General features: G+C 45.0%; 1 protein-coding gene across 7 annotated transcripts in view; it reads right to left on the reverse strand.

Moving 5' to 3' along the window:
- The window catches only part of LOC115207482 (voltage-dependent calcium channel subunit alpha-2/delta-2-like), a 267881-nt gene that overhangs the window by 179357 nt on the left and 70843 nt on the right, over positions 1–17681 (reverse strand). The window lies entirely within an intron of this gene.

The following is a 17681-nucleotide window of genomic DNA, read 5'->3' on the forward strand; positions in this document are numbered from 1 at the left end:
AGCTCAAATGGAAATCAAAGGGCCTTGTGTTGCTATGTGACTGGCCCTGTACTGCAGCGGTCTCAATCATCAAACACTCCCTCTGGTCACACACACATGAAAGACAGAATGACAAGGGGCTGTGTGTATGTAGGTGTGTGTGTGTGCGTTTGTTTCTGTGTGTGCGTGAATGTTTGATGCCCCCTACTGTGAAAACAGCCCACCGTCCCCGAACACAGGGCTGTCAGGGCCTCTAGCAAACCCTTTTTAGGACAGCAGCCCATCATTTGCCTTGTTGGCTTCACCAGGATGCAGGGAAGAGGGCCGGGCTCCAACAGACCTCTGCTCTCCATCTGTTTGGAATTAAAGCACTGCTCCCTGGGGTCAGTGGCAGGCTATGGACATCAGGCCAACATCCACACATACACATGCTTATTTATTTACCACAACACCATGTACTGGTACTGCAACTTCCTGGCTTCCTTTCAATACACACTAGCACGTACGCATGCAAGCACACACACGCAAATTCAGTTTCCCAAATCAAATGAAATATGTGTAAATGCATTTCTATACATTTTTCTACATCAATCTCTACAATTATGTGAGTCAAATGTCAATAAATATTCCCATTCCACTGGCTGCCTCTTCATCTCTTGTGGTTGTGTGACCTCCTCCGTTATGAGACTGCAGGTGATTGGATGGCCTCTCTGCTGATCATTGTGATGATGAAGCAGAACGAGAGGAGGATGGTTCTGATTACACACTCAATAGTCTTCACTCCTATAGATTCTATGCAAATATCTTGATTAGGTAAATATATACAGACATCTGCTGATGTAAAAAGGACATTTATAAATCAATTGGATTTGACATACATACTGTGCCTCACCGTCTCTTAAAATATATTTTTAAACACGCACAAGGCACTATTATGAGCAGAGTACCTATTTCATTGTTCTTTTCCATATAGCCACATAACACATATTTTCTATTTGATTGCAGAGACATTTTCAAAAGCCCCTTTCATCTGAAAATATCTATTTCAATTGTATCCTGTAGGCGAGAAAACAACCAACTGACAAGAGTTGCAACGAAAAATAAATTGCCTCGCAAAGAAAAGAAAAAACTTTAGCGTTTTAGCAAAACCATTTCAAAACTCAAGTGTTTCTCTCTCTCTCGCTCATTCTCTGTCCTGGCAGATGCAAAATCAAACACGGGAGACTGCATGGAAATATATGTTTTATGCATCTTGTGGAAATGGCTGTGTAAAACACAGAAAGCAGTCATTTCCATTCATTTGTCTCTGGCTGATGGGGAGATGAAGGAGTGAGGCAGATGTCGTTGCTACGTGAAGGAGTTGCTTAAACACAGGAACCATTTTCTCCTTTCAACTAGAACTCTGATGATTAGACAGAGAATCAAAAGCCCCCCACTTCCTCCTCCCTGCCTGTCTGCCACACACATTGTCACTTTAATGAGGGATTGTGTGTGAGACAGGAACACACCAATCAAAAATAAATCTTCCTCTGTATGTACATTGACATTTGTAAAAAAATATATATAAATGCTGCATTCAAATGGAACTGTTGAAACGGTATGCTGAGACGCAGTGAAATAAGTGCAATGAAAACTGAGGAAGGGTGCCTCAGGCAGTGCTGGGTTTCCACTAGCTGGCACAACCACAAAGTTAAAATTGGCTATATCGTCAAAATTCATGAAAACAAGAAAGTTTGGTCTTAATTTAATTGGTTAGCAATGTGGTTAATATTAGAGTTAAGATTAGGGTTCTTTTTTCAAATTGGATTTTAAGAAGATAAATTGTAGAACTAGGCAGGGTTTATGACTTTGTGGCTGTGCCAGCTAGTGACAACCACAGTGCTGCTGCAAACAGATCCGATCCTGACATTTCTCTAATGTGAAAATCTGCCAAGTTCCAGACGTTGTGACCTTTCTTTGTAGGAAGTAGTGATGGAACGGCCCAATACTGAAGATGTACAATCATGTGTATTTATTCTGTTCTGACCTATCTCTGTGTGTGTTACTTTGACCACTGAGGGGAGGGGGGTCATCCCTTCATATCTCCTGTTGCTCTATGTTCAGTCATGTTATATGGTTTTGGGAGGTGAGCTGTTCTCATCTTATGTGAAGGTGAAACAGGAATCACTTTAGGAAGAAGGTTAAGTGTCTGTTTGTGCATTTGTGAATTGGTGAGTTGATTAATTAATCTGTGTGTGTGTGTGTGTGTGTGTGTGTGTGTGTGTGTGTGTGTGTGTGTGTGTGTGTGTGTGTGTGTGTGTGTGTGTGTGTGTGTGTGTGTTTGAGAGAGAGCGAGTGAGCGAGGTACAAAGAGAAAGAGTGACAGAGGAGAGAAAGTGACAGAGGAGAGAAAGAGTGACCGAGGAAAGAAAGAGTGACAGAGGAGAGAAGGAGAGCGAGAGAGGGAGATACAGAGAGAAAGAGGGACAGGAGAGAAAGAGAGTGAGAGAGAGATACCGAGAGAAAGAGTGACAGAGGAGAGAAAGAGAGAGAGAATGAGAGAGAGAGAGTTAGAGAGAGAGAGAGAGAGAAAGAGAGGGAGAGAGAGAGAGGGATACAGAGAGAGAGTGACAGAGGAGAGAAAGAAAGAGAGAGAGAGAGAGAGAGAGCGAGAGAGAAAGAGAGGGAGAGAGAGAGAGAGAGAGAGAGAGAGAGAGAGAGAGAAAGAGAGGGAAAGAGAGAGAGAGAGAGAGAGAGAGAGAGGGAGAGAAAGAGGTGTAATGGCTTTGCAGCTTCAGGTCTTATTGTAACAGATGGTTGCTAATGGATGTTCATAGATCTGAATGACAAGGGCCAGTGTGTGTGTCTGTGTAGCTGGGGAGGGAGCAGACTGGTGCACCCCTCATCCTCAAGGTAAGTGAGCAGAATTGATCGTGTTTAGACTACAGGTGTTGAATCTTAATTTGACTAGTATTGTCGCAGCAAAATATTTTAACGTGGTTAGGCTATTAGCTGGCCAAAATTAAGCTACATGAAAAATGCAATAATGTTAATATGTCTTAATGTGGGTTTTCAGTGGATTTATGTAAATCCTGCAGTGCAGGAAAATCTCAGCAACAACAGAGTGATCAAATTAAGATCCAACACACCTTTTTCCTTAACACAAGTTAGTCTATCTCAATTCTTCCATCCCTGTCCTGAAACCTCCACACTAAACCCTCTGAAAGGTGAGACTTCCAATTAACTCTACCAGAACAAATTTGATAATCATTTTGATATAAAACATTTATCAATCAGTGTTTTGAGGCGAGCTAAGACGTTATCTATGCTATTTTTGACCAAGGAGAGTCAGTTCGGCCTACTTCCCCTGTTCTTCGGGTCCTGAGGGGACCGGAGTGCTATAACTGCCTCTCTAACTGCCTGCAGGAAATGGAAAATGAAATTGCTTTCTTACACTCTCCTACCTACTCTCCTTTTTGGGGTAATGCATTGCTTTGTAGTTTTCTTTTTTTTTTACAGCATACACAAAATGAACTCGCCTTAAAGACAGATGACTTTAACAGGCATGTTGTAGATTTAGCCAGTGATTAGGTTAATCAAATATCTGACCTCTCCAAAGAGCTGCTCATTCACATTCATTATGGGGGACTTCATTACGCTGCCAAAATGAACACAAGCCATGCCAAGGGCTGCTAGCTATTAATGTCCAAGCAAGGTAAAATAGTGGGGGCTTGGATCATGTGTAATGTTCTGACGAGTGAAGCCATTATGTTAGCTAGTTGGCATCACCAATGTTGGCACTTGCTACATTGTATGGCTTAACTGTTTAACTAAATGGTGGCTACAAGTTGTATAAATGGAGGGTACATACAATATGGAGCATTGTACTATGGAGCAACACACTATTACCATATTTGCTGCTGCTACTATTTATTATATTTATCCTGCTGCTCAGTCACTTTAACCCTGATTTGTATCCCTTTCACTGATTGGTATTGTATATTCTTGTGTGTATTTCTTGTATATGGCTTTTTATAACTGCATTGTTGAGGAAGAGCTTGCAAGCAAGCATTTCACTGTACTGTTTACACATGCTGTATCCTGTGCACGTGACCGTGTACGGCAGTTGCCTCAGTCCCGACTAATCCATCCCAGAGTGATAGATTCCATCAGTGTGCGTGGAAAGTCATCTAGTGTGATCTATTGCTGATATTACAAATGAGCAGCGAGGCTGTAGGGAAATCTCCCAGAACTCTTAGAGACAGACAACTCCTTCATTCGTCATGACTTAACGCCAACAGGAGAGACATAATCGTTTGCCACCAGTGCTGTCATCATGCATTGTGGACTCGCCAGCTGCTGCCATTTTTGTGCTGTTTGGAATAATCTGTGTATTCTTAAAATAGTATTTTCTGGTGATTTCTGGTGACAACCACCATCACCACTACGACCACCACCACTACTACGACCACGACCACTACCACCACCATCACCATGATCACCACCACCACCACTACTACGACCCCGACCACTACCACCACCATCACCACGATCACCACCACCATCACCACGACCACCACCACCACCACTACCACCACCATCACCACGACCACCACCACCACCACTACCACCACCATCATCACGACCACCACCATCACCACTACGACCACGACCACCACCACTACCACGACCACCACCATCACCACTACAACTATGACCGCCACCACCACTACTACGACCACCACCACCACCACTACTACGACCACCACCACCACCACCACCACCACCACCACCACCACTACTACGACCACCACCACGACCACAACCACCACTACTACAACCACGACCACCACTACTACGAACACGACCACCACCACCACCACGACCACCACCACCACTACAACCATGACCACCACCACTACCACGACCACCATCCTCACTACAACCACCAACACCACCACTACTACGACCACCACCACGACCACGACCACCACCACCACCACCACTACGACCACCACCACGACCACCATCACCACCACGACCACCACTACGACCACGACCACCACAACCACCACGACCACCACTACGACCACCACAACCACCACTACGACCACGACCACCACCACTACGACCACCACTACGACCACCACCACCACGACCACCACCACCACCACGACCACCACCACCACGACCACCACTACGACCACCACCACCACCACGACCACCACTACGACCACCACGACCACCACTACGACCACGACCACTACCACCACCATCACCATGATCACCACCACCACCACTACTACGACCCCGACCACTACCACCACCATCACCACGATCACCACCACCATCACCACGACCACCACCACCACCACTACCACCACCATCACCACGACCACCACCACCACCACTACCACCACCATCATCACGACCACCACCATCACCACTACGACCACGACCACCACCACTACCACGACCACCACCATCACCACTACAACTATGACCGCCACCACCACTACTACGACCACCACCACCACCACTACTACGACCACCACCACCACCACCACCACCACCACCACCACTACTACGACCACCACCACGACCACAACCACCACTACTACAACCACGACCACCACTACTACGAACACGACCACCACCACCACCACGACCACCACCACCACTACAACCATGACCACCACCACTACCACGACCACCATCCTCACTACAACCACCACCACCACCACTACTACGACCACCACCACGACCACGACCACCACCACCACCACCACTACGACCACCACCACGACCACCATCACCACCACGACCACCACTACGACCACGACCACCACAACCACCACGACCACCACTACGACCACCACAACCACCACTACGACCACGACCACCACCACTACGACCACCACTACGACCACCACCACCACGACCACCACCACCACCACGACCACCACCACCACGACCACCACTACGACCACCACCACCACCACGACCACCACTACGACCACCACGACCACCACTACGACCACGACCACCACCACTACGACCACCACTACGACCACCACGACCACCACTACGACCACGACCACCACCACTACGACCACGACCACCACCACCACGACCACCACCACCACCACGACCACCACCACGACCACCACCACCACCACCACCACCACCACCACGACCACCACCACCACGACCACCACTACGACCACCACCACCACCACGACCACCACCACTACGACCACCACGACCACCACCACAACCACCACCACCACCACCACCACCACCACCATGACCACCACCACCACCACCACCACCACCACCACCACCACCACCATCACCACTACCACCACCACCACTACGACCACGACCACCACTACGACCACCATCACCACGACCACCACCACCACTACGACCACGACCACCACTACGACCACCACGACCACCATCACCACCACGACCACCACCACCACCACCACCACGACCACCACGACCACCATCACCACCACCACCACCACCACCACGACCACCACGACCACCACCACGACCACCACTACGACCACCACTACGACCACGACCACCACAACCTCCGCCACCGCCACCATGGTGATTTAGAGTTGAATACCTCTGGATAACAAGAAGCACTCAAGTCTTTATTACTAGGACACAGAGATTAAACACATAAACAGAAAGATGCAGAGTCAACCTGTTAACAAAACCCAACAGACTCCCTTTACCTGTCACCAGAGAGAGGAAGAGCAGTAACAGTCTCTCTGATCCTCCTGCAGTGTCATAACCAACAGTCAGCCCCGTGCCCACTCCTCCAGATGATCCTACCTCCTCAACAGCACCAGCTGAATCTACAACCACATTCCACCAACACTTCCTCAGACACCTCTCCATCTGTGAACTTCCACTGATGGCTATTTCACTCTGAGAATAATGGAGATCTGTCCTATACTGAACAAAAATATAAACGCAACAAGCAACAATTTCAAAGATTTTACTGAGTTTCAGTTCATATGAGGAAATCAGTCAATTGAAATAAATGAATTAGGCTCTAATCTATGGATTTTACATAACTGGGAATACAGATATGCATCTGTTGATCACAGATACCTTAAAAAAAAATTGGCCTCACAATGGGCCTCAGAATCTCAACACTCATCAAATTGCCAATAGCTAAAATGCAATTGTGTTAGTTGTCCGTAGCTTATGCCTGCCCATACCATAACCCCATCGCCACCATGGGGCATTCTTTTTACAACATTGACATCAGCAAATCGCTCCCCTACACAATGCCATACACATGGTCTGTGGTTGTGAGGCCAGTTGGATGTATTGCCAAATTCTCTAAAATGACTTTGGAGACAGCTTATGGTAGAGAAATTAACATTACATTCTCTGGCAACAGCTCTGGTGGAAATGGCCCATTTTAGAGTGTCCTTTTATTGTCCCCAGCACAAGGTGCACCTGTGTAATGATCGGCTTCTTGATATGCCACAGGTGGATGGATTATCTTGCCAAAGGTGAAATGCTCACTAAAGGGAGTTAAACAAATTTGTGGACAACATTTTAGAGAAACAAGCTTCTTATGCGTATGGAACATTTCTGGGATCTTTTATTTCAGCTCATGAAACATGGGACCAACACTTTACATGTTTATTTTTTGTTCAGTGTCTATAATAAAGTAGTAGTGATACAATTGTGTAATGTTTTATTTAACATTTTAAGTCTGTGGCTAAAGCACGGGGGGCTAAATGTAGCTGTTTTAAATTGGTGATTCGTGCCGGGTGCCTGTCCAATTAAAGCGAGTCGCTGAAGCATCTGAAAACTCGCTGGGATGCAGACTCAAGTCATCGACCACCTTAGACTATCTTAGGAGGGGGTCAGGTTCCTGGGAATCTGTTAGTGTGTGGGTGGGTGTGTTTGTGTGCACGCATGCACGTGGACAGGCACGATTGTGTGTGTGTGTGGTGTATGTGTACGAGTGAGTGCGTGCGTGCATGTGTGTGTGTGTCTTTGTAAATTATTTATCTATGTGTAACACGATGACAGATGACACAGAGCTGTCCCCATTCCTGGTCCTGGTCCATCTGTGTCGACTTGGTTTCTATGGTCAGGCCAGGGGAAACAGAAGCTTATGCAGAGTGACTGATTCATTCTGTCAAGCACACTTTTGCAATCCCTGCACAGTGTCCAGTCGGAGCTCCTACATTCCCTCAAAATCACAATCAGTATGACTGCAAAGTCACAGAGCATCTCTGTCATGTCTGCACAATATCCCCCCCACCCCCACCACCACTACGACCACCACCCCCACCACGACCACCACCACTACGACCACCACCACCACCACTACGACCACCACCACCACCACCACAACCACCACCACCACCACTACGACCACCACCACCACCACCACGACCACCACCACCACCACTACGACCACCACCACGACCACCACCACGACCACCACCACCACCACCACGACCACCACCACCACCACCACCACGACCACCACCACCACCACGACCACCACTACGACCACGACCACCACCACCACGACCACGACCACCACCACCACGACCACGACCACCACCACGACCACCACCACCTCCGCCACCGCCACCATGGTGATTTAGAGTTGAATACTTCTGGATAACAAGAAGCACTCAAGTCTTTATTACTAGGACACAGAGATTAAACACATAAACAGAAAGATGCAGAGTCAACCTGTTAACAAAACCCAACAGACTCCCTTTACCTGTCACCAGAGAGAGGAAGAGCAGTAACCGTCTCTCTGATCCTCCTGCAGTGTCATAACACACAGTCAGCCCCGTGCCCACTCCTCCAGATGATCCTACCTCCTCAACAGCACCAGCTGAATCTACAACCACATTCCACCAACACTTCCTCAGACACCTCTCCATCTGTGAACTTCCACTGACGGCTATTTCACTCTGAGAATAATGGAGATCTCTACTGCATAGTAAAGTAGTAGCGATACAATTGTGTCATTTTTTATTTAACATTTTTAGTCTGTGGCTCTTTAAATCACTGAGGGCTAAATGTAGCTGTTTTAAATTGCTGATTCGTGCCGGGTGCCTGTCCAATTAAAGTGAGTCACTGAGGTGTCTGAAAAATTGCTGGGATGCAGACTCAAGTTATCGACCACTTCAGACTCTCTTAGGAGGGGGTCAGGTTCCTGGGCGATGGGGCGTACGCGTGTGTGTGTGGTGTGGTGTGTGGTGTGTGTCTATGAGTGTGTGTGTGTGGGTGTGTCTTTGTAAATTATTTATCTACTGTATGTGTAGCACGATGACAGATGACACAGAGCTGTCCCAGTCCCTGTCCCCCTCCACACCGCCCTCGTCCTGTGTTGTCTTGGTATCCATGGTCAGGCCAGGGGAAACAGAGTCTTAGGCAGGGTGACTGATTCATTCTGCCATCCCTGCATAGTGTCCGGTCAGAGCTCCTGCATTCTCACACAATCACAATCAGTATGACTGTAGAGTCTCTGTCAGCATCACTACCCTGTAATGCCCACCTGGCTGTAGAAGTCAAACCATAAGCTTATACTTGCCTTGATACCTGAAAGGAACCGGTCCAACTTGGTGTCATGGAACTAAGTTAGTTCTTACTCATTGATGTCTGTCTGGTGTGCAGAAATGTTTAAGCTCTGAAACCATGAATTTAAATATACAGGAAAAGCGATATGTGTATCACCAATACAGCCAAAAAGCATCCATTCATTGACAGACTATATACGTACAGGGGTAGGCAACTAGATTCAGCCGCGGGCCAATTTCTGTCATAGCTAATGATCGGGGGGCTGTAAAAAATATAATAATGTGTACACTGCAAATTGAGCACAACTAAGCCTAAAAAGAGGTTGCATCTTAAAATCGAAATTATTTCATACCTTGATTATATTGAGATACGATCACATATGTGGGCTCCCGAGTCGCAAGGCTGTCTAAGGCACTGCATCTCAGTGCTAGAGGCGTCACTACAGACCCTGGTTCAGCGGTCTAAGGCGCTGCATCTCAGTGCTAGAGGCGTCACTACAGACCCTGGTTCAGCGGTCTAAGGCGCTGCATCTCAGTGCTAGAGGCGTCACTACAGACCCTGGTTCAGCGGTCTAAGGCGCTGCATCTCAGTGCTAGAGGCGTCACTACAGACCCTGGTTCAGCGGTCTAAGGCGCTGCATCTCAGTGCTAGAGGCGTCACTACAGACCCTGGTTCAGCGGTCTAAGGCGCTGCATCTCAGTGCTAGAGGCGTCACTACAGACCCTGGTTCAGCGGTCTAAGGCGCTGCATCTCAGTGCTAGAGGCGTCACTACAGACCCTGGTTCCGCGGTCTAAGGCGCTGCATCTCAGTGCTAGAGGCGTCACTACAGACCCTGGTTCAGCGGTCTAAGGCGCTGCATCTCAGTGCTAGAGGCGTCACTACAGACCCTGGTTCAGCGGTCTAAGGCGTTGCATCTCAGTGCTAGAGGCGTCACTACAGACCCTGGTTCAGCGGTCTAAGGCGCTGCATCTCAGTGCTAGAGGCGTCACTACAGACCCTGGTTCAGCGGTCTAAGGCACTGCATCTCAGTGCTAGAGGCGTCACTACAGACCCTGGTTCAGCGGTCTAAGGCACTGCATCTCAGTGCTAGAGGCGTCACTACAGACCCTGGTTCAGCGGTCTAAGGCACTGCATCTCAGTGCTAGAGGCGTCACTACAGACCCTGGTTCAGCGGTCTAAGACACTGCATCTCAGTGCTAGAGGCGTCACTACAGACCCTGGTTCCATTACAGGCTGTATCACAACCGGCTTTGATTGGGAGTCCCATAAGGCGGCGTACAATTGGCCCAGCATCGTCTGGGTTAGGGTTTGGCTCAGGGTAGGCCGTCATTGTAAATAACAATTTGTTCTTAACTGACTTGCCTCGTTAAATAAATGTGTCTCTTTTTGTTGTTGTTGTGGGAATAAACTACCTGAGAACAGATTTCATAAATTAAAACTTTTGTTGACCAAAAAACTAAAATCTATAGCGGAGGAGTACAGAGATGTACATAACTGGATCAAATCAATCTTGGTCTCTTTTTGTATTCCATCAGTCCCTTCTCATTGTGCTTTGAGAGATCCCATCCAACAGATCCTGATCGATATCCCTATGATGCTGCCTCCTTGGTATACAGGCTTTGATTGACAGCCTGCAGGATGTTCAGCAGCCTCAATCAGGCCTGGTTCACAGCCTCCGGCAGGCTTGGTTCACAGCCTCCGGCAGGCCTGGTTCACAGCCTCCGGCAGGCCTGGTTCACAGCCTCCGGCAGGCCTGGTTCACAGCCTCCGGCAGGCCTGGTTCACAGCCTCCAACAGACATGCAGACCTGGTTCATAGATTTCACTACACTCTTAGGAAAAAGGGTTCCAAAATAGTTATTTGGCTGTCCCAATAGGCTAACCTTTTTTGGTTGCATGTAGAACCCCTTTTGGTTCCAGGTAGAACCCTTTTGGGTTCCATGTAGAACCCTCTGTATTAACGTATGACCATCCCAGGAAAGGACTTAATGGTTTGCATTTACACAACTCACATTTCCAGCTATTTGTAGCTCCCATTCTGATTACTGTGCTGGTTTCAATCTTTCAGAATGCATGGGAGTAAATAACCATTAAGGAGGAAGTAGAAATTGGCTGGTATAAAAAGCAACATCAACACAACCAACCTGGATATGAGTATGAGACATCCTTATCTCCACTCTGCATAAGGAGTCTGGTTCCATTCCCACTGTCTACAGTATGAATACCTAGTGGAGTTGAATTGATTCAGCTGTCATGAATTTTCTGTTTAGTGTGAGAATTTATAATGTGGCGAAATGAAACAAATGAACGGTTTTATGTCATTTTATGAGCCTCGTACTCTTAAATTACCACAAAATGACTCCGTGACAATCCCCATCCTCTGTTCTCCCCTTTAGCATATTCCAGAGTAATCTCTCTCTCTCTCACTCTCTCTGTCTCTTTCTCCAACCATCTCTCTCTCTCTTGCTCTCTCTCTCTCTCTCTCTCTCTCTCTCTCTCTCTCTCTCTCTCTCTCTCATTCCAACCATCTCTCTCTCATTGCTCATTTTTAAATCTATGAATTTCTGAACATAATTTCCCTGGTTTTTCCCAAGCCTCAGGGGCCATTCTCATTCCATCACTTCACTTTTTTCACCTCGTTTCCTCTCCTCCCTCCTGAGTGAACAGTGGAGACAGGATGTGAGGTGACAGTGTGGTCCGGGAGGTTAGGCCAGCAGGAGGATGGGCACGATGGGCACACAGGCATGGGGAGGGGAGAGGCTTGTGCACTGCACTGAGCTCACAGGGCTCCCCTGCCAAAACAGGCAACGGAGGGTCAGTAGCAGTGCAATTTCATTCCCACACACGGCACGACCACCGGGCACATCGTGATACCTCTCACTTTAAGGGTCCGTGCCACAGAATTAGCCATGCCTGTCCCTTGAAGAGGCTGTGGTGCACTGCTCAGGGTTACTGTGCCTTCTCATGTGAGACCCTGTGCTGTTAAAAGATACCCTCAAATGTTCCTTCAAGGGACTTGACTGGTGAAAACAGCAGCACTTATGCCTTGAGGGCCCTTTTGAGAGGCAGCACAGAGGGAAGGAGAGAGGAGTACAGCTCCCTCCCCCCTCTCTTCCTCTCTCTCTCTCTGTTATCCCCCCTCAGAGCAGTATGGCTCAGTGCTTCCACTCTGCCTGTAGGCTTTAGGTCTCCTCTATGGGTGCATCTCCTCACTATGTGTTTACCCTCAGTGTTTTAATATGCAGCACGCACATTTCATGAAATGATGAATATGATGAACTAAATAGATTCAGAGGACATTCGCCTGCGACATTATAAAAAAATAAACCAACTTAGCTCTACTTTAAATGAATATAAACTCTGATTATCAAATGTAGATATGGTTGGGTAAAATTATGCTTTCACAGTATCCTGTGGATATGAATGCACAGCTGATTTGAGCGAAACAAACATATTAATTGCTTTGTTATCCAACCTAATAAATGTATTAACTGCTCTGTTATCCAACCTTATAAACGTATGAACTGCTCTGTTATCCAACCTTATGAATATATGAACTGCTCTGTTATCCAACCTTACAAACGTATTAACTGCACTTTTATCCAACCTTATAAACGTATGAACTGCTCTGTTATCCAACCTTATAAACGTATGAACTGCTCTGTTATCCAACCTTATAAACGTATTAACTGCTCTGTTATCCAACCTTATGAATGTATTAACTGCTCTGTTATCCAACCTTATAAACGTATGAACTGCTCTGTTATCCAACCTTATGAACATATGAACTGCTCTGTTATCCAACCTTATAAACGTATTAACTGCTCTGTTATCCAACCTTATAAACGTATGAACTGCTCTGTTATCCAACCTTATAAACGTATTAACTGCTCTGTTATCCAACCTTATAAACGTATGAACTGCTCTGTTATCCAACCTTAAAAACGTATTAACTGCTCTGTTATCCAACCTAATAAATGTATTAACTGCTCTGTTATCCAACCTTATAAACGTATGAACTGCTCTGTTATCCAACCTTATAAACGTATTAACTGATCTGTTATCCAACCTTATAAACGTATTAACTGCTCTGTTATCCAACCTTATAAATGTATTAACTGCTCTGTTATCCAACCTTATAAACGTATGAACTGCTCTGTTATCCAACCTTATAAACGTATTAACTGCTCTGTTATCCAACCTTATGAATGTATTAACTGCTCTGTTATCCAACCTTATAAATGTATTAACTGCACTTTTATCCAACCTTATAAACGTATGAACTGCTCTGTTATCCAACCTTATAAACGTATTAACTGCTCTGTTATCCAACCTTATAAACGTATTAACTGCTCTGTTATCCAACCTTATAAACGTATTAACTGCTCTGTTATCCAACGTTATGAATGTATTAACTGCTCTATTATCCAACCTTATGAATGTATTAACTGCTCTGTTATCCAACCTTATAAATGTATTAACTGCTCTGTTATCCAACCTTATAAACGTATTAACTGCTCTGTTATCCAACCTTATAAACGTATGAACTGCTCTGTTATCCAACCTTAAAAACGTATTAACTGCTCTGTTATCCAACCTAATAAATGTATTAACTGCTCTGTTATCCAACCTTATAAACGTATGAACTGCTCTGTTATCCAACCTTATAAACGTATTAACTGCTCTGTTATCCAACCTTATAAACGTATTAACTGCTCTGTTATCCAACCTTATAAATGTATTAACTGCTCTGTTATCCAACCTTATAAACGTATGAACTGCTCTGTTATCCAACCTTATAAACGTATTAACTGCTCTGTTATCCAACCTTATGAATGTATTAACTGCTCTGTTATCCAACCTTATAAATGTATTAACTGCACTTTTATCCAACCTTATAAACGTATGAACTGCTCTGTTATCCAACCTTATAAACGTATTAACTGCTCTGTTATCCAACCTTATAAACGTATTAACTGCTCTGTTATCCAACCTTATAAACGTATTAACTGCTCTGTTATCCAACCTTATGAATGTATTAACTGCTCTGTTATCCAACCTTATGAATGTATTAACTGCTCTGTTATCCAACCTTATAAATGTATTAACTGCTCTGTTATCCAACCTTATAAACGTATTAACTGCTCTGTTATCCAACCTTATAAACGTATTAACTGCTCTGTTATCCAACCTTATAAATGTATTAACTGCTCTGTTATCCAACCTTATGAATGTATTAACTGCTCTGTTATCCAACCTTATGAATGTATTAACTGCTCTGTTATCCAACCTTATAAACGTATTAACGGCTCTGTTACCCAACCTTATAAACGTATTAACTGCTCTGTTATCCAACCTTATAAACGTATGAACTGCTCTGTTATCCAACCTTATAAACGTATTAACTGCTCTGTTATCCAACCTTATAAACGTATTAACTGCTCTGTTATCCAACCTTATAAATGCATTAACTGCTCTGTTATCCAACCTTATAAACGTATGAACTGCTCTGTTATCCAACCTTATAAACGTATTAACTGCTCTGTTATCCAACCTTATGCATGTATTAACTGCTCTGTTATCCAACCTTATAAATGTATTAACTGCACTTTTATCCAACCTTATAAACGTATGAACTGCTCTGTTATCCAACCTTATAAACGTATTAACTGCTCTGTTATCCAACCTTATAAACGTATTAACTGCTCTGTTATCCAACCTTATAAACGTATTAACTGCTCTGTTATCCAACCTTATGAATGTATTAACTGCTCTGTTATCCAACCTTATGAATGTATTAACTGCTCTGTTATCCAACCTTATAAATGTATTAACTGCTCTGTTATCCAACCTTATAAACGTATTAACTGCTCTGTTATCCAACCTTATAAACGTATTAACTGCTCTGTTATCCAACCTTATAAACGTATTAACTGCTCTGTTATCCAACCTTATGAATGTATTAACTGCTCTGTTATCCAACCTTATGAATGTATTAACTGCTCTGTTATCCAACCTTATAAATGTATTAACTGCTCTGTTATCCAACCTTATAAACGTATTAACTGCTCTGTTATCCAACCTTATAAACGTATTAACTGCTCTGTTATCCAACCTTATAAACGTATGAACTGCTCTGTTATCCAACCTAATAAATGTATTAACTGCTCTGTTATCCAACCTTATGAACATATGAACTGCTCTGTTATCCAACCTTATGAACGTATGAACTGCTCTGTTATCCAACCTTATGAATGTATTAACTGCTCTGTTATCCAACCTTATAAACGTATGAACTGTTCTGTTATCCAACCTTATGAATGTATGAACTGCTCTGTTATCCAACCTTATAAAGTAGAAGGCCCATCAACATTATGTTTTTTTAAATCACATTTTTCGGGATTAGTTCAAACAGTGCGCCTTAATATTATGATTGGCTTTTTGAAATATCCTGAACTGATTTTGAATATTTTCTCTCTTGGGGGGGGGGGGGGGGGACTCGGCACCATCAGTGAAGAAACAAACTGCAATTAAGCAGAGGGCCTGTCTGAACATAATGCAACCAGTTAGAGGGCCTGTCTGAACATAATGATGCAAATAATTGTCTCCCCTGGACGGTTACCTCTAAAATACTCCCCTCCTCTGCAGAACTTCCTTTCAGTCACTAGAATAGTATAGCTATCTTCAAGGACATTCCGTTCCCTTCCGGCTACCTGGATAAGGCACTAAATAAACTTCAGTTAGTGCTAAATACGGCTGCTAGAATCTTGACTACAACCCCAAAATGTGATCAGTGCTAGCCTCCCTACACTGGTTTCCTGTTGAAACTTGAAACGGGTCGGTTGAGCTAACGTAGGTTAATGCGATTAGCATGAGGTTGTAAGTAACAAGAACATTTCCCAGGACATAAGACATGTCTGATATTGGCAGAAAGCTTAAATTCTTGTTAATCTAACTGCACTGTCCGATTTACAGTAGCTATTACAGTGAAATAACACCATGCTATTGTTTGAGGAGAGTGCACAGTTTTGAACATGAAAAGTTATTAATAAACAAATTAGGCACATATGGGCAGTCTTGATACAAAATGTTGAACAGAAATGCAATGGTTCAATGGATCAGTCTAAAACGTTGCACATACACTGATGCCATCTAGTGGCCAAAATCCAAATTGCACCTGGGCTGGAATAATACACTATGGCCTTTCTCTTGTATTTCAAAGATGATGGTACAAAAAAATACAAAATAACGGTTGTTTTTTTCTTTGTATTATCTTTTACCAGATCTAATGTGTTATATTCTCCTACATTCCTTTCACATTTCCACAAACTACAAAAGTGTTTCCTTTCAAATGGTACCAAGAATATGCATATCCTTGCTTCAGGGCCTGAGTTACAGGCAGTTAGATTTGGGTATATCATTTTAGGCGAAAATTGAAAAAAGGGGAGGATCCTGAAGAGGTTTAAGTCATTACTGAAGATTAATCTCTTCAGTAGGTCCTATGATTGAGTGTAGTATGGCTCAGGGGTTCGAAGGTGAACGGCAAGGCACTGGAGCGACAAACCACCCTTGCTGTCTATGCCTGGCCGGCTCCCTCTCTCTACTGGGATTCTCTGCCTCTGAACCTATTATGGGGGCTGAGTCACTGGCTTACTAGTGCTCTTCCATTCCGGAGGGGTGCGTCACTTGAGTGGGTTGAGTCACAGACGTGATCTTCCTGTCCGGTTTTGCGCCCCCTCGGGCTTGTGTGGTGGAGGAGATGTTCGTGGGCTATACTCAGCCTTTTCTCAGGGTAGTAAGTTGGTTTATATCCCTCTAGTGTTGTGGGGGCTGTGCTTTGGAAAAGTGGGTGGGGTTATATCCTGCCTGGTTGGCCCTGTCCGGAGGTATCGTCGGATGGGGCGACAGTCTCCTCCGACCCACCACTGTCTCAGTCTCCAGTATCTATGCTGCAATAGTCTATGTGCCGGGGGGCTAGGGTCAGTCTGTCATATCTGGTGTAATTCTCCTATCTTATCTGGTGTCATATGTGAATTTTAGTATGCTCCCTCTAATTCTCTCTCTCCCTCTCTCCCTCCCCTCCCAGAGGATCTGAGCCCTAGGATCATGCCTCCGGACTACGTGGCCACATGCTC

Source organism: Salmo trutta, chromosome 14, assembly GCF_901001165.1.
Source record: "Salmo trutta chromosome 14, fSalTru1.1, whole genome shotgun sequence".
In the NCBI taxonomy this organism is placed as follows: domain Eukaryota; kingdom Metazoa; phylum Chordata; class Actinopteri; order Salmoniformes; family Salmonidae; genus Salmo; species Salmo trutta.